The 23,346-nt window shown below is 46.1% G+C and overlaps 1 protein-coding gene and 1 long non-coding RNA gene across 4 annotated transcripts in view; one reads left to right on the top strand and one right to left on the bottom strand.

The window, feature by feature from the left end:
• Window positions 1–23,346, bottom strand: part of LOC146797742 (cyclin-dependent kinase 17-like) — a 655,932-nt gene that overhangs the window by 536,742 nt on the left and 95,844 nt on the right. The window lies entirely within an intron of this gene.
• LOC146797743 (uncharacterized) overlaps window positions 1–23,346 on the top strand; it is a 56,832-nt gene that overhangs the window by 11,401 nt on the left and 22,085 nt on the right. The window lies entirely within an intron of this gene.

A 23,346-nucleotide genomic window follows, 5' to 3' on the forward strand; every position in this document is an offset into this window, starting at 1 on the left:
GAAAAAAAGCTGCACTTCGCTACAATAATAATTGTATTTTTATTATGGGAGTCAGAAGAGGGTGGGCAACATTAAATCTACTTTTTTGAGATTGAGTGACCACAATAACTTGCTAAAACTGCAACGACGGATCAATATTCTGTTTTACCCCCATGTACAAGACTAAGCATATGGTTGTAACGTTCAAGAAGTACCTACTGGATTAGTAATACACTGGCCTTTATTAAAGGATAGTTTACATAGTCAAAGTGAATGGCAAACCAATACAAAACCTGTTACTCTACGGAGTGGAGACCACAACAACTATGGAAAGCAAAACCCAAAGGCTAAAAACTTGGAAAATACGGCCCCCGTCCCAAGACAAATGCCAGATCAGTCGCAAGTTAAATAACATGAACACAAGAAAATAAATTTGTTTTTCAAACGTGTTGCATACATAGCAATATGCCACTATTTTTACACCAACCGATTATATTGTAAAAAATGTTTTAGTTTTTTTTTTTATTGACAGTTTATACAAATACAAAACACTTCAACAACAGAACAGGGCAGTTTGTTGTTACAGTAATTCAAAATGTGGCTTGGTTGCAGTACATACATTGACACATGTTACAGTCGTTGGTCTCGTGTCGCTTGCATCTTTGATCCATTGACACACTAATTACATAAACCTTAACTGCTCATAGACATCCGTATACAAGAATGTACATTTACAAAGCCCAGAACAACATCCCACTATTCTGAAGCCTGCGGATTTCCAGTCTGTTCCGCATCAGCAACTTCATTCTGTCGCCGAAAACATGTCAGGAATGGGTCCCAGATGTCACAAGGTCGAGAAGTGGGGGGGGGGGGGTCAAGCTCCCAAAAGACAGGATTATATTTAGGCTGTCCGGATTTCGGTTTTAACCGACTCTACCCGAGATTACCCTACCGATTGCAAATCAGCTGACCCGGTTTAAACAGAGTATCGCTGAATTTTTCAAATTGGATTCACTACTTGGCCATTTGCACCTTTTGGCCACTTGAGGGAGCCAAAGCAGTACAATCGGGGGTAACTACAACATAGGAAAAATGTATTTATAGCACTGATCATAATGGGAACATACGGAAATAAAAGACTTGGTTTCCACATTAAAAGAAATACTGTAATTTAACGAGGGGGACGTCAACTTGTGATACACTGCCACAACTCATGAGAACAATGACAATCACTGTGCGCTTGTGTATTCGAATCGCTAACCAAACTGAGTGCTTCAGAAAAGATCAAATAAACAACCTTGTGTAAGCGTGTCCCTCTCGGTAAAAAAGTAAAAATAAAAGTGAAAAACACCGGCACCAAAATTCAACTTTTGCCGTGAAAAACACAATGTGCGCCAACCGTGTTATGATACTATATGCATGATATTTCGAGGTGCAATCATGCTTATGAGTTTCGATACGAGCGCAGGTTATGAAATCGTGCCTATGTGTGAGCGCTGGCCTATCGGTGCTTACTGTAAATGGTTGCGATGCTTGCATTCGTGCACGTGTGGATATGCCTTTAAAACCTGTGCCCGCATTGTAATCAGGCCCGGTTCTAGCCACCCAAACAGGAGCCTTGGCCCTCGCAGTGAGGGCTTGAAGGCAGGCGCGCAGAGCACAAGTGGTGTGTGTCAGCCGAGACAGCCTCCCGGGTGCCCACACACAGACAGTTTTTGAGATTATCGAAGCCGCACCGGAGTACTTCACAGGTCTTTAAAAGACCATTTACATGTAAACGAGGCTTTGTTTATTTTTCCACTCTTCATCTCCACATGGCGAAAGGCGACAAAACCTTTCTTTGGCCGCGGTAACCTTTGCCTATTGTCCTGCTGCGTGGATATTTCTTTTTCTATGCAGTGCAGGAGAAAAGAAGTTTGTTTATTCCTATTCACCTTTCCTGACCCCTGCAGCTGCGTATCACATCAGGCTGTGACACAAAGTTTGACTCACGGAGTAGGTAAGAGAATGTGTTACTAGTTGTTTTTCTTTTATAAATCTGCACAGGCCCAGCAGGACACATACCTCGTGTCTGCTTCATTTAAACAGTTTTTTATCCTTATCATGGCCGATGCAGGACAACAATAAGACAATAAAAGATGCCCAGATAACGCTGGGGATTAATGATCCTGCTGGAGAGCAATCATTTGTCTGTTAGTAGTTTTTAAATGCAGACGAACTGTAGTTTATGTGGAAGCTCAGTGGGTTACGGTCATTGTGACAGAGATCCTTGTGTTACTTGCAGTTCAGAAGTTACAATCCTAACATAGGACAGTGACCAATGAACTGTCATCAAAGAGCTGCATGCAAACCTGAAAGGTATAGTTAGAACTTCGCTTTTTTTATTTTGTGATATAGTTAGAACTTCCTCAGTCTTTCATCATTCTAATGTTGCTAAAATGAGTATCTTTGGGCAGATATACATTTTTATCAGTAAAGGCATCCCCTAACCACTGGAGTACTCTTTAAATCCTGAGTTTGTGCTTCTCCAGACCAAACCCTCTTAAAATATACTGCCCACCAGTATGGATGACATGTGATTCATACACCTTGTAATCCTCATTGGCTGATGTGACATTCCCTGTAGAATAATTTACATACTTGTATGATTCGTTGTCTCTGTATAATGTGTGCGTAGTGTAAAGTACTGACACACACTACACCGATATGAGTAGCGCTACACAACAAATGAAATGCATATGAGAGAGGGGCTACATAAAGATGAGGGGCACTGTTGCAGGGTGGCAGGTAATTATATTTACCGCTATATTCAATGTTTTAAGTTTGAAGGTGATTTTACTAATGTTTTTACCGGGAAAAATGAAAGTGGAGCCTGATGGTGCCTGATATGGGGCTGGGGCCCAAGGTCAGCTGTGAGATAAGGTGCACTGGAGAGGAGTAGTGGATAATCAAGCCTGTAAGGGATTGAGTGTGTTGCAGAGTCTGGGGTCAGGAGGAGGTAGTAATGAAGAGGAATTCTCCCTGAAGGCTCGCACAGAGGGCGCCCGGGAAGTGTCACTTGCCTGATACTTAAGGCGTTTAACCTTTTGAATCACTCGGCTTGGTTAGCGATACAAACACACAGTGTTGTCGTTATTCTCATGAGCTGTGGAAGAGTTTCATGGGTTGAGGTCTCACTTGTTAAATTGCAAAAAAAAAAAAAAAATTAACAGGGGGAAACCATGTTGTTTATTTACGTTTGTTTCCGTGATGAAATGATTAGTGCTAACATATTTTTTTCTTTTAAAAGGGGGATAGGGGCATCCTAAGTAATTACAGGCCCATCCGTTTATTGGACAATCTGCAGTAGATTTTCCGTAGGCAGTTTCTTAATCAACTGGAACAATGGATGACAGGCTGTTTTCAGGCGTAACACTAGCACAGTTGACCAGGTCTTCAGGCTTTCTCGGATTTTCTGGAAATACATTAAAATATATCTAGCGTTTGTTAAACTGAGGAGATCATTCAGTCTAGTTCCCAGACATTTGTTGTGGAAATCCCCAAGGTTGATGGGAGTCCCGGAATACCTATTGTCTATCATGCTTTTCCTTCATCAAATTTGTTTGGTTAGAGGTTTTGTGAAGAACCGAAGGCATCTCAAAAAAATCTTGTGTTTATAAGATGAACTGGAACCTTCAGTTATTCAGCACTGTGGTGCTGTTGCTCTTCGGGGTGAAAATACACTTTCTAAATACACTTTCTGTTCTGCTCATCCAATGTGTAACTTTGTATTATGCTATGGTGGCACATATGGACACTTGTAAATCATGTCGTCCGAAGCTCCCAGTGATATTGTAGGGGAAATTATGAAAAATGATCCGAACTGTGAGACGTTGCTGGCTGCCACAAACGATTCTCTGTAGTTTGTACCTATATACACTGCTTGGTCTGGTCAGATGGTGACATTCTGGCATTCATCTCTTCAGCACACATCATGATCGCCCTCTTATCCACTTTAAATGTCATACAGTGTGGTCCTTACCATGGCTGGGGCCTGACGAAGAAAGCAAGCAATAATAACAGCAAAGCGTTCCATAAACACCGGTAAAACACTGTCTCAGTCGTTTTTTATGGCGCGAAAATGAGTAACCACTGAAAAGCACTGTTTTTTTGAGGTATTGAAATCACTGGAAAACACTGAAAAAACACCACCAGAATTTACAAAAAATAGAAACTGAAAACAGGAAAGCCTAATTATATTCTAAGTTTACTGTTTGCAAATGCTTCACCTTCCATGTGAGTAGTAACCAACCACCCTGATTACAATTTGCTATCGAGGGCACCTGGATAATATATATATTATATATCCCAAAGCCTTGATGAAATGACCAGCATGAAAAAATATTCCAGCACTTCCACCTTCTATCAATTGATCCACTCATTCAAATAAGGAGGTGTAAACATGGTTTTCCCCAACACCTAATAGGCTGATTAACTTGCAGTTTCTGTAATTTAATGTAATTATGCAGCACTGTACTTTGTTTAAACTGGATGACATGGAGTGAACTTCCATTACTTACGAACAATTTCTATTGATGTTGGCTTCCTATGAAATAGGTCAATACAAGTGTTGGAAATTTGCCCTTCCTACAGGGTCTACCCAGATATTTGGCTGTGATCCTTTTTAAACATGGTAAAATTAGTATACCTCTAATTGGCACATTTAATGTACTTATAAGTCCCTAGAAAAGGGTACTACCGGTACAGAGGGTCTGTAAATTAAATGCTACCATTAGTCAGCAGCACTCATTATGTCACTGCATCATGGACGTGCAGTTTTAAACTGCCATTGCAACTCTGCAAAATCGTTTTTCACTGTGGTAAGGCTGGCTCTCCCATTGGTTAACATTGGCTTACACTATTACATTTAATAAGTTCTAAATTCAGTTTAGAATAGCAAGAAAAATATTTCAAGTAAGCATTTTAATGGTAATTTGAAATTTAACATGGTGGTAAAGTCGAATTGTATATTACTATTGTGGAAACAACAGTTTTACACAATTGCCATTTTTCTGCGTTAAAACCAAAAGGCTTTCTTGTCTGTGTCTGGTTCTTTAGTGCCAGGATGTGCATTGTTCCCAGACAGTGGACAAAGGGCTCTGGTTAATAAGAGGCCTCCTTCCTTGTCAGGATGATCTGCAGCTGTGACCAGCCCCTTCCTGAGATTCAATGGACACCTACCCTGCCACTGGCAGATGAAGCTCACACCTAGGCCTGACTCCCTTTTGTCTTTCAGGTCAAGCTGTCTCCAATCCCAGTGAGAAGCTAGCTCCAATCCCAGTGAGAAAAACAGACCAAATCTGGTTTAGGGGGCCGACAAAGAATTGCCCTTCACCCACAGGCTGGCATGAGCATAAAAGAGGACCCCACAGAGCTCTCTTCAGAAAACTCCTAGACCTGTGAAGAACTGGAAGGACTGACCTGCTATCCAAATCCGCAAGAAAGACAGAACATGTTTGTCTTGAACCCAGGGCCCCAGAAGTGCCTCCAAGGGCCAGTTGGCTAAAATGACCTGACCTGATCCCCTCTGTTGGCCTCTGAAGGAGTGAGTCCTGACCCCTCAAGTACTGTCTTCTAGGTCCTGGATCCTTGGTTGAAGTCCGAGTGTACTCCTCCCTGCCTAACTGCAAGCTTAATCAGATTTGACACGGAGCATCGCCTACAACCTTCATAGACGGCTTCATCGGATTGGATGGCGAGCAGCCGATCGATGCAAATGACCTTCACTGGCTGTTTCATTGCGCCCGATGCCAAGCAGCCACAGTTCGACCGACACCTTGCATAGCAGCTTCCTGTCTTTTTTGAGCCATTCCTCTTACCTAGCCTGTAGCGTCGATGACAGGTCAACGATCACCTTTTCTACAGAAAACTTTCTAAGTTAGAAGGTAAACTTTCCATCAGGACAAATCTGACCCTGTATCGGAATAGGCATACATAGTGGTCAGCCCTAACTTTTGACCTTTACCCGGTGTAGCTTGACTAGATACACAGTTGTTTTTTTGGCACGATTTTTAATTAAAACTTTAAAAATTCATATCTCGTGTTCCACTATTGGATTTCTGTCATTTTGTTTATTCATTTTTACTCTATTGTTCTAAATTGGTTTGGGATTTTTCTTATGATGGGTTTTCACTTTATCACTTTTTGAGTAGTGCGCTCAATTAATCCTGGCTGCTCTGTGACATAGCTACCAGGGGGTTGAGCACAGGTTTATTTAGTGACCCTCGTGGTTCACCCAGACAAGGATTGGGATTATTATTTGAGATGTGTACGGACACCCTCCAATTTATACTCCAATTTCTTAAACACGCCGTCGGGTGGCTCTGTTCAGCTTTGTGTGGCATTATCGGCGCCAGATGTGACGTCGAGGTCACCCATATAGGCACCACCCAGGCGTGTGGACTTCAGCTACTTTTCTTTTTTTCCACGACAGAAGTGCAGAGCGACAAAGTGAACTTACTAGTGTGTGTCAAAACTAGGGCCCTATTAAGGGAGCAACCCTATCGCTATAAATGAGTCCGCAGAGCGGGGAGGCATGGGTGGGTCTGTAAAGAATCTGCAGCTAGACATTGTCTCTACAAGGTAATGCGTTACCAAGGGTAAGTAACTTTTCATCTGATTGAGACTTCTAGCTGCAGATACCTTACCTTTGAATAAATACCCAAGCCATACATCCTGGTGGTGGTCTGCGGACAAATTACTACACTAGAAAGTCCAGGAGGACCGAACAGTGAAATGCCCCTACCTGCGGACCTGACTGTCCAGGCAGTAGTGTTTAGCAAACGTGTGTAATGAAGCCAACGCTGCAGCCTGGCAGATGTCCAGGACTGGCACTCCACAAGCTAGTGCTGTGGTCACTGCCTTACCCCTGGAGGAATGGGCTTGTAAGCTCTCAGAAGGCTGTTTCTTAGCCAGGGCGTAGCAGATCTTATTACAGATTACAGCCCAGCATGAAATGGTTAGTTTCTGCACTGCCTGACCTTTCTTAGCTCCCACATAACCCAAGAAGAGTTGATCGTCCATCCGGAACTCATTTGTGCGGTCAAGGGAGAATGACAATGCTCTTTTGGGTCCAGACGTAGGAGACGCTCCTCTTCCTTAGAGGGATGCGGAGGAGCAAAAAAGGTGGGCAGTGTGACCGACTGACCCAGATGGAATGGGGTCACCACTTAAGGAAAAAATTGGGCTTGGGTGCAAAGCACCATCTTACCCCTGAATGTCATGAGATAGGCGAGTTTGGGTGATAAAGCCTGCAGATCACTCAACCTCGTGGCACATGAAATAGCCAGTAGAAATGTTTTGATGGTAAGCAGCCGGAGGGAACAATTATGTAGTGGCTCAAAGGGAGCACACATAATGAAAGGGAGAGCTAGGTTGAGATCCCACTGGGGCATAATGAAGGACACAGGAGGAAACGTATGTACAAGCCCTTTCAGGAACCTATTTACAATAGGAGACTTGAATACAAGGGTTGGTCAGGCAGTGCAGGAAAGCGTACAGAGCAGAAAGATAACCTTTGAGAGTGACCAGAGCAGAGCCCTGCTGGGCAAGTTAAGAATAAAGAGAAGAATATCAGAAAGAGCGGTAGAAAGAGGGTCAATAGACCTTTCTGTACAATATTTTAAAAAATGTTGCCTTACAGACTTCGGAAGGAAGGTTGAAAGCTATCAACTGTTGCCGTTCAATCTCCACGCAAGTAGGCAGAGAGTAGACAGGTTAGGTGGAGGACACTTCCCTGCTGCTGCGACAGAAGACTCTCCCGAAGGGGCAGCCAGATCGGATGAGCGATGCTCATTCGAAGAAGCTCGGGACAGCAGACTCTCCGTGCCCAGGTGGGAGCCACAAGAATGACTTGGTCCCAGTCGTTCTTGATCTTCTTGAGAACTTTGGGGAGAAGGGGTATGGGTGGGGAAAGGGTTACATGAGGCCTAAGCTCCACTCACAACGAAAAGCATCTCCAAACGATAGCCACCTTGGAAACGCCAAAGCACAATAATGCTGACATTGTGCATTCTCTTCAAAGGTGAACAAATCTAACCAAGGCTCTCCCCACTGTTGAAAGAGACCTTGCATCTCCTCCGACTGGAGACACCATTTGTGATCCGCTAGGCTTCGATGGCTGAGTTGGTCCACTGTGGAGTTCAGAGAAACTGCCAGATGTTGAACCACCAGGGTCATGCCCTGCTGTTCCAGCCATGTCCAGAGGTGTTGGGCCTCTTGACAAAGGGTCCACAACCCAACACCGCCTTGCATGTTGCAGTACCATATGGCGGTCATGTTGTCTGTGAACAATTCGCCCGATGCTCCAACAAGTTGATGTGGAGCCCCAACTCTGCTGGAGACCAGAGTCCTCTGATCGCCACTTCTCCCAGATGGCCGCCCCATCCCAGGAATGACGCATTTGTCAGTACTGTGAGATCTGGTTGCGGAGGGAGTGGGGTCTGCTTCTGACGCAATCGAGGTTCGTTAGCCATCACTGCAGGTCTTTTGCAGTTCCCTCCGAGATCTGGACCATGTAGGAGAGATTTGCTTGATGCTGTGCCCACTGGAACTTCAGGTCCCACTGCTGAGCCTGCATATTCATTCTGTGTGATTTACCAATAGGATGCAGAAGGCCATGAGTCCCAGTAGCCTCAGAGTCATTCTCACAGAAACCCAGGATAGAGGCTGAAACATCGGTATCATAACCTGAATATCTTGGACTTGCTGCTTGGGAGGATAAGCCAGAAACTGCACTTTATCCAGAACAGCTCTGATGAAAGGGAGCCTCCGAGAAGAAGACAGGTGCGACTTCGGCAAGTTTATAGTGAACCCCAGCAAATGCAGGAAGTCCACCGTAGCCTGGAGGTGGGAGATGACAGTCCGGGGCGAGGACGCCTTCAACAGCCAGTCGTCGAGGTAGGGGAAGACTGGAACACCTAGCCTGCACAGATGAGCCGCAACCAATGTCATCACCTTGATGAACACACACACAAGGGGCCCTGGTAAGGCCAAATGGGAGCACAGTGAACTGAAAGTGCTCGTGGCCTACCATGATTCTCAGGTAAATCCTGTCGGCGGGCAAGATGGGAATGTGAAAATATGCACCCTGCAAGTCCAACGCTACCAGCCAGTCTCCTTGGTCTAGGGCAGACAAGACCCGAGCCAATGTAAGTATCTGAATGTTTCCTTTTTGAGGAAGAGATTGACGGTCCTAAGGTCTAGAATAGGACGAAGGCCTTTGTTCGTGTGGGTATCAGAAAGTAGCTGGAATAATAACCACTGCCTACTTCTGAGCTCTGAACCCTCTCTATAGCCCCCTTGGTCAGGAGAGCTGTAACTTCCTTTATGAGTAGAACAAGATAATCCTCTGCCAGCCGGTCCTGTAATGGCGATAAAGGAGGAGGAAAAGATAGAAAAGAAAGAGAGTAAACATCCCGAATGATCTGCAAGACCCATTTGTCAGAAGTTATGGACTGCCAGTAGAGGAGATGATGTTGAATTCTCCCTCCAACTGGACATCCATGGTCTTGCCTAACCAAATTAGGAAGGCTTAAGAGCCTGCAGCTGCTGGAGGGTGGCTGACTGACTACTTCTGACTACCATTCCCACAAGGTCTGAATGTACTGCATCCACGTCCTCGCACAACTTGCGAAGTCTGTGCAGGATGGTGGCTGGGGTATGGCGGACGTGGATGAAAACCCCTTCTATTGCCACGAAAGGCGTTAGTGCCTCATTAAAGGGATAAAAGGGGTTAAAATGAAAAAGCCCCAGGTTGAAGCACTTCAGGCAAAAGATTAGTCTTGACTTGCAAGAGGGCAGTTTCAGGCCAAGGACCTCTGCCGCCCTCTTTACTACCATAGCATAGGAAGCGGCCTCCTCCACAGCCACAGTAGGTGGTGAAGCATACCAGTATCTGGAGAGGTGTCCAGACCACTGGTCTCCACAAGCTCCTCATACCAGTCCAATTCCTCATCAAGATTGTCTAACTGTTGCTCTAAAGGGTCGAGAGACCCCTTCCACTTTACTCGCATGCCTGAAACCTCTTCAAAATGTACAGGCAAAGACCCAGTCCTCTGGACTCCATTGGCGCCAGAGTTGAAGTCAATCCGACTCCAAGTCGTCAGTTATAAGAATGGGTCTGGAGCTGCTGGTGGGCGCGGGGAGCATCAACTTCTGGACAGGTCGTCAGGGAAGGTCGAGTTGGCACGACCAGCTTTGATCCGGATTCGGGATTGGATCCATGAGGACCCACTGGCGCGGAGGTAAACCATGGGCGTGGAACCGGATGAGGCCTCCTCTGACCCTGTGTGACCCGAAGGTGCACCAGAGAGGTGGCCCGCTCGAACACTCTGCACATGTCCGTGTCAAACTTTTACTTGAGCTGGTGTTGCTCCGGCTCCTGGAAACAGGGGATGGGGCAGAGTCTAACCTGGCTCCGGCTCTGCAGAACCGTGGTTGGAACGTCGATGTTCCTCCCTCCTTAATTCCCAACAGATGCGGTGTAGTCAAAGTCCGCTTAGACTTCTTCTTCTTGTGCCTATTCCAGAGTGTCCAGAGGACCTCCAGTGCGACAAAGAGGACTTGGGGCTCCAGGAGTGGAATCGCGACCTTATCTTCTTCGATCTGGACTTAGACCTCCTAGAAGTCGCGCTCGATGGTCTCAACTGCCATGCCGCAAGGATTTCCTAGACTGCTCATTCAAAGCCTTTCGTCACATAGCCCATCAGTCCGAGTACAACTTTGAGTCGTAATTGCGCTCAAGACAACATTATCACACAAGATGTGGGTCAGTGACCAACATGATGCGGTTACAGGTGACACAAAGTTTAAAACCTACCCTTCTAGAGGTCATCCCTCAAGACACAAAGAAAAATTCCTTGACAAAACGGCAGAAACAAAAGTATTTTTTTATTTTATACTCCAATTTTTTTCCCCCCAAACACAGCAATTCAACAGACAAAATCCCATAGCATTGTCGCCAAGCATGATGCTGCCAAGTCGTCACACTCAAGATGACCCAGAGTTCAATGGTTATAATAGAGAATAGAGAAGCAACCCCTTCCACCGCCCCCCTAGTTATGACTCTATTAGTCCCAGTCATTTGCCCCAAACGCTCGTGTTTAGCTGGACATCCCTGGGCTTCATACACTGGTTGTTCCTGTGCGGCACACCAGCCAAGACCCCTGCGCTATTGGGATAGCGAGGGAGGGACAGGGTGTTTCCATCGGGCCGCTATATCCCGTTTGGCTACCATCGTGGCAGTACCCAAGAAAGCCAGATCTGCTCTGGTGCCATCTGTACCCTCCATTACTGCAATATTTGAGCAGAATGTGGAACTTCCCAACCCTAGACCTCCCCCAACTCTCCAACCACCTCCGCCCAGTATGTCTGTAGAACGTCGCAGGACCAGATCATATGATAAAAGTCTGCTGGCGGGCCTGCGCATCGCGGACAACTTGGAGTCTGAAGGTACCTCGCCCTGTGTAACCTGGTCGATGTGAGGTATGCACAGTGAAGATAATAGAAATGAATCAGCCTAAACCTCGCTGAGATGGTGATAATTCGAGGGGCCAATGGTGCATTTTTCCAGTCGTCGTATCCCAGGGGCCCTACCCAACCCTCCCATAGGGACCGAAGCAGGTCTAAGGTACCAGGCGAATTAATCACCAGGGACCGGTAGATCTGGGATACTTCTCCCTTCCACAAGGCTCTCATGAGGATTTTAGCTTCCCCGGGGCTGAATTCTGGCAGTGTGGTGTCCGTGGGGATGAGCGGAGTGACAGCATGGCGAAGTTGCAAGTATTTATAAAACTTTATCATGTCCCGCAGTGAGCATGAAAACATAACTATGCCATACCATCTTCACTGGCTTACCTTCCCGCTTCCAATTTAGGAAGCTCTACATCGAGCAGACAGTCGGCACAAAAGAAAGGGCAACATATAGGAATAAGCGCAGCATCATTTGTTGATGTTTCCTCATACAAAGCTATTTCTAGAACGACTGGAGATCAGGTCTTTCTTTCAGCAATTCTTCGATATCCAGTCTTTTCCAGACTTCTCAAACTACGACTCAAGACTCAAACAACTGAAGGGGCGTGGATAGCAGCAGCAGCAGAGTTAGATGGCTGCTTGCTAGGAGGGCTCGCCCGGGATTAATCTCCTGAAATCCGCGAAGTAATCCTACAGTGTCTGGTCGGTTCATAAAGAATGGTAGTGCAGTGACCCTCGGGTATTGAACTGTGGATCTGCAGAGTGGCTGGGTAACATCACGGGTGCACGAAGCAAACTCATAACTGGCCGAGCGATCCGAGGAAAATGGCAGCCAGTACCCCTTTAGACAGAAGGCTCTGGGCTCTGTGACTCGCCCCCGGCCCCACACACAGTACAGTGACTGAGCCAGTGGCTGATGACAAGAGCTGGCAACACGGATGCTACCTGTTGGAGAAGCAGACCCGGAAGGTTGCGATTGGAGGTGGCCTGCCCCCACCAGAGTGTCGGAGATGAGGCGAGGGTCCAGGACGGGGCCTGAAGACGTTAAAAGAGATGGACGGCAGGAGAGGTATCCAGGAGGAGTTACTGCCGAGCATGCCCCTGATGGCTGCAGAGACTGGGAGCTGTGGGCATTCTTGGGCAGCCTGGCAGCCTCTGAGCGGGGTGTGGTGGCAAAGGGGTGCGAGGACGGAGATCCGGAGGCCGCAGCCTAAGCGACCCACACGGATGGAGACCATGAGTGGCCTGGAAGGTGGGCCCTGCAGAGAAAGAGCCAAGTGAAATTCCAGTGGCTGGGGGAGAGAGCAGAGGCGGACTTTGACCGAGGTAAAAGAGTGGTGGAATGGGCGGCTACCCCTCCCTCCTCAAGATGGCTCGGGTGTGCCCCACAGGCCAGGTATAGAGGTCAGAGAGGCCTGCGAGGCCCCAGCCTTTGCACACAGAGTCAACTCCGCCAGCTACATGGAGGCTCGCCAGCCCAGAAGACTGGAGTGGTAATAATCCAGCAAGCAGAGAGATTGGAGGTGATCCCCATTGGAGGCATTGGTTGGAGCTTAGCTGAGGCAGAGTGATCGAAGGTGCCCCTGGGTCCTGGTGAGTCTAGTAAATCCGAGAGGTGGACTGTGGGCTGGATCCTGCACTCACTGCCAAGACTGAAGTCTGTACCACAGTAGGCAACGAGAGGATCAGCAGGCCGCCCTCAGAAACCCATGAAGCAGAATAACCTGGATGAATAGGCGGTGAGGATGTCTGATGTGAGGAGCCTGGCCCAGGGAGCAGAGAGGGTGACTCTGGGATTGGAATCACAACAAGAAGGGGAACCTTCCCTGCGCTCAATTATGCCCACCATACAGGTGCTCCAGGGCCTATAGAGCTCAAAATTGGTGCTGTTACGGTGGATGTCAATCTACGCCAGGCCAACTTTCACAAAATTTTAGAAAAAAGTAGCAGTGGCAGAACGGCACAAATTGGCTGCTGTCCACAACAAAACGCCTTGAGGAACAAGTACAGATCTTAACAAAACAAAGTACGGCTATGGCCGCCAGACTGGAGTATCAGGAAGGAAGGGCGAGAAGGAACATCATAAGAGTGGTTGGTGTTCTTGAGGGTTCTGAGGGTCCCAGTGTCGATCTATTCCTAGAGGACCTTATCCTTAATAAGCTGAAACCAAAACAAATTGTTTCTCTGTGGAGAGAGCTGATCGGGCATTGGGGCCGCCTCTATGGCTGGGGGCGACACCGCAGACGAAAATAGCCCACATTCTAAACTACAGAGATCGTGATGCAATATTAAAAGCTGAACAGACGCAGGGAGATCTACACCTCGACAATGCGTTGGTCCGCTTTTTCCCCAGACTTTATCTTACAGGTGCAGCGCCAATGGAAAAGCTTTGATGAAGTTAAAAGAGCTGAAAGGGCAAAGGAGTTGAAATTCACGATGATCTTCCCCTCCAAACTGAAAGTTATTATGGACGGAAAGACATGGCACTTTACCACCCATGAAGAAGCGTGGGACTGGCTGGAGGGCTGGAGAGTGGGCCAACGGAGACAAGAGGAAAGATCTGTCCAAGGGCTCTGGGGAGAGGAGGACCACCCTTCTCAGACAGCCAACGAGAACTGCATCCCCCTTTGCGGGTCACTTTGAACATACCAGCTGAGATTTGGATATGAAGCGGGTGGTTTGATATACAGGGTGGGGGACGTTATGTGCGATTCTGGAGGAGAAGGGAAGGGGGCGGGAGCAGGGGGAAACAAATTAGAGTAACTGTTAACAAGACTTTGCCTAATACATGTCAAATCCATTCTGAACCGAGGCGTAGGCATTTAGTCCAATGTGTGTTTGGGATATATTTCAGTTATGGCCGTACAAATTATCCAGAATGCCGTTGACCGGGTGGCTCCAGCCTACCCCAAATATTAGATGTTCCGTATGGGGCGACAGGCGCTCTGCAAGTTGGGTATGTGGGTAGTTCAAAACCCACAGAGCAGGGTAGTGGGGTGGGGGAGTGCCGGGGGTTCACTGTTTAGATTACGGTTTAGAATGGCTTCGCAATTACATGCCCCTTGCTTTCAGTGGGAGGTAGGGGGCCCTTGTATTTTGTAGACGACCCACAGGGGACAAGGGAGGACAGTGGGAACCAAGGAAGATGAGAGAAGGCACCCTTGAAGATTATAATGAAAGGAACACAAGACACTTACCAAAGACTGACAATAGGGTCCTTGAATGTTAATGGTCTCGGCAGTGACACTGTGGGAGGCATTCAAAATTGTGATCAGAGTGGGGACTCGGCCATTAATTGGGAGAAGGAAAAAAGGAAAAGCGTCTGAAATGTGCAGACATTGAAAAAGATACTGGTGCTGGAGAGACTGGTCTGGGAGGAGGAAGGAGAAGAGTACAGCCACCGAAACTTTGCCTGCAAGGCTTATGAGCCCTAGCGAAAGATCTGGCACAGAAGCATGCACTAGTGACGCAGTATCGGCTATACGATGTAGGGGATAAGGTAGCCAGACTCCTGGCGTGGCTAGAAAGAAGAGACAAAGAGAGAACATGGGTTCCTGAATATGGGACGAGCAGGGGGAAACCCATAAGAGGCCTTTACCGACTAATATGAGGTTCTGTATGCATCCAAAAACCACTATGACAGACGCAAACTGTACAGACTTCCTCTGGGATGATGCTCTTTGAGTTCTCTCGGAGGAAGAGCGTGGGATCCTGGAGGTAGACCTGACTGAAGACAAGCTGGCACAGACATTGCGCGAGCTTCAGTCGGGTAAAGCACAGGGACCTAGTGGGTCCGCCAGTGGAATTGTACAAAGGGTTGGCAGATGTTATAATCAAACCGATATTAGCAATGTTCCACTAAGTAAATACTAAAGGCTGCCTCCCCGTAGACCAATTGATGGCGACAATAGTAGCAATATATAAAGAAGGCAAGCCCCAACTAACTATGGATTGTACAGACAGATCTCTTTTTTAAATGTGGAGGCCAAAGTACTGGCTAAGGCCCTGGAGACCAGATTGTAGGAGATCATACCCTTGATATTTCACCCTGATCAGTCAGGGTTTATTCCCAATAGAAGTACCCGGCTTAACCTCTGTCACCTATACAGGGTACTTCACCCAACTGAATCGTACCAGGAGATACAGACAGCTGCGATGGCTTTAGACGCCATGATGACATTCGATGGAGTGGAACTACTGGATCGTGGTGCTGGGGAGGCTGGGCTTTAGTCCAAAGTTCAGTGCATGGATCAGGCTGCTCTACCGGGCCCCCATGGCCAGAGTCAAATTCAACAGCCAACATCGTTTAGTTTTGGGCTCCGAAGGGGTACTTGCCCGGGATGCCCGCTGTCCTTCATGATGTTTGCCCTTGCACTCGAGCCATTGGCAGCTTAGATCAGAGAGATCCCTTAATTTGGACTGTTGCACAACGGGGGGATGGGAGGAGAGGATCTCCCTTTATGCGGACGACGTCCTTCTGTACGTCACGCGCACCCAGTTTTCAATCAGTAGGATTATGCTGGTGGTCTGTATTTTTGGGGACCACTCCGGTTATACAATCAACTGGTCAAAGTTAGTGATATACCCGCTGTCTGGAGAGACTCTCCATCTGCCCCAGGACTGCCAGGCCCTGGGAGTTCTGAAGGGTTCCGATATTTAGGGATCTGTCACGAGGGACCCACAAGAGGTTTTTCGCAGAAATATGAAGCCACAATTGGAGAGACTCAGAGGGGACGTGATGCACTGGGGAACCCTACCATTGACGTTAATGGGTAAAGCAGCCCTGTACAAAATGAGGAGTCTACCGAGACTGCTATACATTATGCAAAATATGCCCTACATGTGTGGAAATATGGATTTTCCTGGTCAGTTATGTCCCCTATCTTGGACCCCAACGGTTCTATGTGCATGTCGCAAGTACATGTATGTTCCCTCCAGTTCCAGTATTGATGACGCAAACACATGCGTGTCCACCGTCAACATGTCCTCTGCCAGATCCGCCATGAATAGGCCGGATATTCCATTCTTAAATATGAAAGGCCACCGGCTTTATATGGTTCACTTATGCCACTTTTCAGTCCAGGCAAGTAGGCCCTGATTCTGTCATCAAACTCTTCTTGCCTTCTGCCTCTAAAAGCTCCAGCCCGAGCCTGCATCTGTGACCATGAACTTTGTCTCATTCTCTGCGCGGCTCACGAAGCCTGACATCAGCTTACTCTCTGCCAAGAACTGTATTTCACCTTCGAATTATCTGCATCCCCCTCAGCCGATGCATTCCTGCCTAGTAGTTTAAGTAAACATTCCTCCAGTTACCAAGCAAAAAGGCCCATCTTCTCTGTCCTCATGCAAGTAATTCATAGCCCTGTTACCATGGAATATTCCTACCCCCTCGCATTCAGTGTAGACACTTAGACGCTTGTACACGCACAGTCAGTATAGAATAGATTCTGTCCGAGAGTCCTTCTTTTATGGATAACATAGTTCTTTAAACATAGGATGTTAGATATGATTTGGGATTAGGTTGACTTGACCCCCCAGACTTCTTGTCTCCACATATAGAGCTAATGTCAAGTCCCCGTCACCCCCTAGTTACACGTCAATTACACGTCATACTGCTGCGCGCGCATCCATGCCAAGTATTATCTTATAGATCCACCTATACATGACATCACAACCAATCATGTTCCTTTTTACTCATTATTACACCCATTTTCGGTTACGCAAACCAAACGTCAATGTCCTTATCAATTGTTACGCCTACTGTATTCACTTCATTATAATGTATGTATTATAAAAGTTACTGCTTGTCAATAAAGTATGTACTTCACTTCCTGAACCCCCGTGGTGATGGAACTTGAGGCATCCGATTATAATCGCTTATTGGAATAAAGCCCATTTCGAACCTCTAATATCACGGATTCTGCCTCTCATTTTACTGAGCTATTTTATAATGTTTCTGTACCAAATTCAGTCCCGGTAAAGGAGAAATATTTACCACATGATGGCGCCCGAACAGGGACACTTTCTCATCTCACGCGCCGGCGGTGCGTTGCAGGCCCGGTCTCCTGCCACAGCTGGACGGACAATAACGCGTACCAGCAGGATTTCCTGTATCTCCCTCCGGTCAAGCGGGGGCGACTGAGACTGCGATCAACACCCAGACGAGGCGGTGAGAAGTGCGAAGTATCCCGACCAGAGCCTAGCTGAGAGAGCAAGATCCGAGGTATATAGAGACCCACCAGTCCGAAGTCAAGCCCAGTGTCCGACGAGTCGAGTCGAGTCGAGTCCGGTCCGGTTCAAGTTCAAGTTACTGAGGCCTTCCGTTTCCGAAGCTACCCGGTGAGTACCATTGCTGGGGAGGCATTTCTGACGTGCACATAGGTTGTGCCGGTCAAGACGGGTTTGGGTACACAAATCCGGTCTGCACTGTTTTAGCAGTGTATCTGTACTGTTTAGCAGTATATCAAGTATTCCGAGGTATTCCGAAGTGTCTAGTTATTGTCTAGTTATTGTCGAAAATTAAGCTTGGTGATTAGTTATGCAGACGATCATCATTGTTGTTTTAGTTAAAGGTTTAATGTTTAATGTTTAAAGTGTTTAAGTATATCGTGGTATGAATGACTGTTCATTATCGTGTTTATTGTATTAAGTCTGTTCAAATTCAAGTATCAGGTCAAAATCAAGTATAAGGTCAGTTCTCAATATGCCGCTCTTTTCGAAATTAAGACAGATCACTACCAGAAAAGGGGTTCTCGAAGAAGCCGTCCCTATTCCTCCTAGGGACACTCCAGGGCACTTTATGTATCACAAACATGGCTTAGACGCTATATTATTTCTTGATTTATGGGTAGACTATACCAAGGGATTACCAGAAAGTCAAAGGTGGCCCACAGCGGGGACCTGGGATGCAGAGTGCATCATGAAAGTCGAGGAAGAGTTATGGAAAAGAAAAGTCAGACAGTCACAGAAAGACGCCGTTGAATTATGGCGTAAAGAATCACATAGACGAACAGAAAAAGCACGTAGACAGGAGGAGAAGAGTAAAGAGAATTCCAATAAAGTTCGAGAGAATCTATTAATTGAGGAAGGTATCCGAGTAAAATCAGAACAAGTAGACAGACAAAGAAATGCCCTTATGAATGGTATGTATCCCCTTCTGGCCGAAGGATTACCTAAGGCTACTCCAGAGACACCAAAAGACTTGCCAACCCCATTGTTCCCAATAAAGGTACATCCTAAGGGGCATCCTAGAACCGCAGAAGATGTTTTTCTTTCCTCATATTTAGATGACGCAGCTCCCGAGTATGCTAACTCTGCCCTACATAGACCGCATACCAGGGAGGTTCAACGCCAAGATCCAGTACCCGTATCCCTACAGCAACAAATCGAGTCACAAGTTCCGGCAAGCACATCTGTTTCTGTATCCGCTCCTACAGCTACTTCTATGGCTGTGTCCACACCTGTAGTTGCTGTGTCACGTTCGACGAATCCTTTTACACCCGACGCCCCAGATGGGGCCGCGGGAGGAGCTGCCAATGTCTTTTCTACGCCACCCAGAATAAATAAACTTACTTTTCAAGAGTCAGCGCATTCACGTACACCCAAACTCCTTAGTGCTCGTGCGCTTAAGGAACTTCTTATAGATTGTAGATATGACCCGGTGCCTGGAAAGGAGGACGAAATGACCCTAGCATCATTGCGTATCAGACGAGCCGCAGTGTATTTAGCGAAGTTACCAGGAATGACTGCGCATCTAGATAATATATATCATTTTGTCCAAACAGGGCGAGATCCAGAATGTATTTTCAGAGCTATGGAATACCAGAAAGTAGAGATACAGGGGGAACTGTTACGTTTCCTCATAAACTGTGTGATCAGAAATCAAGACCGACCGGGGGTAGACCCGGAAGCCATGAAAATTCTTACAAGATGGAGCCAGAATATATCAGAAGGGAGACATGATAAACAAAATTGTATAATAGCCATGTGCCGAAAGATCCGTAAAGAAATAGAACGCCTACACGAAGAGCGATTAGAGGTAGACGAGTTCGAACAAAACGAGGAAGAAGGGTCAGGACTGCCCACAGGGCAGTCGGACACCATAGCCTATGTAGGTAGAGGAAGATCTTGTAATAGGAGTAAGACTAGATATCACACTGACTCAATACATCCGATATGTCCAGATAATAACAGGAATTTTCAAATACCTATAATTAATATAAGGTCTAACGAGCATTCGTTCCAAACCGCCGACAAACTACTACAAGAACGAAGGGGTTATCATTTCCTCGATTCTATGGATGAACAAGATTTAGCCAGGGCAGCTGTCCATTGGGTGGACAGTCCCGGAAAATATAGTGATGATACAGTAGTACGCACATTTTTGAATCTTACCCCAGATGAACAAAGGTTAGCTGGGATTTATATGATTCAACAACTCATTATACTATATCGGAGTCAGCATTCGGACCCTGGTCCCTTGCCTGACATACTGACTGAATTACTTATGAATAAATGGAGAGGTCCAGGTACTGAATTAATTAAAGAAATTCTAGAATCAAGAAAGCAGTATATTCTTTTTGTATGTTCCGAACATGTTCCATTGTCCGTCAAGGAAAGAACTACGTATCACATAGATAGACAGAATCCCTTACGAGAAGTGCACCCAATAAAGGGTGAGGACAACGAGTTTAAACGCGTATTTGTATATACGCCTATATCGAAAATAGAATTGTTAGAAATGAAGAAAGTAGTACCCAGTCATGACAAGGACCCAGCGGGGTTTCACCGAGAAATTAAAGACATGTTACTCATGGGAGAATATACCTACCCCGACATTATGACAATATTAAAGGTGTTGATGCCTGCTGGCATTTATGAGAAACTCAAGGAAAAAGAGTGGGAGGTAGGTGATCAAAAAATAGAATGGTCAGCATTAGAAGCAGAAGAAAGGGCCCGAGGTCCAGGTTCGGGGCTTGGGGACAAAACTAAGGCATTACCAGGACTACTAGTACAGGTACTGCCACGTTTATTAACTACGAAAAAGGAAGATTGGGGTACAATTTCAGCCTGTAAACAGAAGCAAGACGAAGACACTAGTGATTACTATGCCCGTTTTGAAAAATGTTTTGGTATAAATAGTGGCATAAAAGCAAGTAGCGAATCCTACCCACATCTGTTTGTAACAAAATTAGTAGAAAATGCTCTGCCCCCAGTAAAGAATAGAGTATTAAAATTCGAAAGTACCTGGCAAGGTAACACTCCAACACAAATGTTACAAATGTTACAGTACCAGCACAATAGAATTAAAGAGGAACAAGAACATGAACACAGACGCATGAAAGACACGAAAATGAAAATGCTAGTTTCCCAGACAGTTCCAGCTGAAGGACATAAAAAGGGTATGACACATTCCGATTCAGCAGGACCTGTAAAGGGGACATGCAATTATTGTAAAAAGCCAGGCCATTACGTACACGATTGTCCAGTTTTAAAACATAATATCGCCATAGGTAAAACACAAGAAAGATCACGGCCACGAAGACAAGATCAGAATGAACAAGGAGCTATGCAGCATGCCCAGGCCATGCCAGCCTCACAACAGCCAATACAGTTTGTGCCAGCTGCACCACCGTTGCCTGCTGCTGCCACACAGACAACAACACGACAAATGTATCAGACCGCACAGTATGAATATCCCGAGTATCAGCGTTACGCATGAACAAGCCTAGAGAGGGAAGTTGACTTACCCCTTATCGAGATTCCTGTAGATCAAGAAGGACCTTATGTACATAGTAAATTATTAGGTCAAGATAGAAAATTTTTACTCGATACAGGGGCAAGTCGAACAACTATAAAACGTAGTGAAGTTCCAGGGGCACCCCTCTCAGGCTCACAGAATATTTCCCTTGGTTTTTCAGGAAAACCTATTGTTAATGAAGTGTCACAGCCTTTGCCACTTACGATAGGACCTCTGACCCGAACTACAGATTTACTGCTTACTAAATCATGTCCAGAAAACTTGTTAGGAATAAAAACGTTGAAAGCCCTAGGAGCCATAATATGTTGTTCTCCGGAAGGAGTAAGGTTGTTTTTACGTGATTTTAAAGGTCACTATGTATCTAGAGACATGGATCCCCGACTGCAGACTTTACCTACACACCTATGGGCACAAGGCCCTACTGATGTTGGTTGCATGAATATTACACCATATCGAGTCACACTAAAGGCAGGAGTGGTGCTACCACGAATGCGACAATACAAGTTACCACCAGATGCTGTAGTGGCTTTACTACAAATCATTGACGAGCTCATTGCCCAAGGAGTAGTTGTGGAAACAGACTCCAATATATGTAATTCACCGATAATACCGATTCTTAAACGAACAGATCCTACAGCGCCGCCAGTATATCGATTGGTTATTGATCTGCGCGAATTAAACAAATGCATTGTGCCACAATTCCCTGTGGTCCCAGATATCTCGTCATTACTGACAGCCATTGATTCCGAAGCGACATTCTTTACTGTAATTGATCTCAAAAACGCCTTTTTCAGCGTCCCAATAGATCAGGAAAGCCAATATTTGTTCGGATTTAGTTTAAATGGGCGTAGCTTTAAATTCACACGCGCACCTCAAGGATTTACAGAAAGCCCCAGCATCTATAGCCAAGCACTGAAACGAGAACTTGACAGTATCCACATGCCAGTCAACACTGCTTTGCTTCAATATATCGATGATCTGCTGATTACCGCAAGAAGCGAACCTGAATGTGAGAAAGCATCACTGACAGTTTTACAATTTCTGGCCGAAAAAGGGCACAAGGTGTCCCCTTCTAAGCTGCAATTCTGTGTCCAGCAAGTTGTTTATCTTGGACACTCGCTGGACAAGGAGGGAAGGCAGCTTACACCCGACCGTATTCAGTTAATAGCTAACATGCCAATACCCAAGACACAAAAGGAGGTACGGGCTTTCATAGGCCTCACTTCATATTGTAGGCAGTGGATCCCTCAGTATGCATTTCTAGCAAAACCACTCATTCAATTAACAACACAGGAGGCAGCCACATCGACTGTTCTCCCTTGGACTCAAGAACATACACAAGCTTTTGAAAACCTAAAGAAAGCTTTATGTCAAGCACCTGTTTTAGCAACACCATGTTACAGAAAACAGTTTACACTCTTTGTTACAGAACGCGAAGGTACTGCTTTGTCAGTACTCACACAGGAACAAGCAGGAGCACACAAACCATGTGCCTATTTCTCTAGTACATTAGATCCCGTAGCTCAGGCTTTGCCTGCGTGCCTGAAATCAGTAGCAGCGACAGCTTTAGCAATCAGACAAAGCGATGCCATAGTGTTAGGACATCCATTGACAGTTCAAGTACCCCACGCAGTAGAGGTTCTTGTAAATAGAACGCAAACACAACACTTGACCGTAGCACGACTTACAGGGTATGAACTTACACTGTTTCAGCCACATATAGAAATAAGACGCTGTAACACATTGAATCCTGCCACACTTTTGCCAGTAACCGGAACAGACCCACTAGCCCATGACTGTATTGAAGTTATTACTGTAACGACAAAACCCAGACAAGACTTGACCGATGTTCCATTGTCAGATCCAGACTTGACATTTTATGTCGATGGTTCATGCATGAGAACAAGTACAGGAGAGTTAGTAGCCGCTTATGCAGTCACAACAGATACTGAAGTCATTGAAACTAATCGTATAAATACTTTGTCAGCTCAAGCCGCAGAGCTCATCGCTCTGACGCAAGCCTGTATTCAAGCCACGAATAAAAAAGTCAACATATACACTGATTCACGTTATGCATTCGGAGTTGTACATGACTT

Source organism: Triturus cristatus, chromosome 9 (assembly GCF_964204655.1).
Source record: "Triturus cristatus chromosome 9, aTriCri1.1, whole genome shotgun sequence".
NCBI classification, from domain to species: Eukaryota; Metazoa; Chordata; class Amphibia; order Caudata; family Salamandridae; genus Triturus; species Triturus cristatus.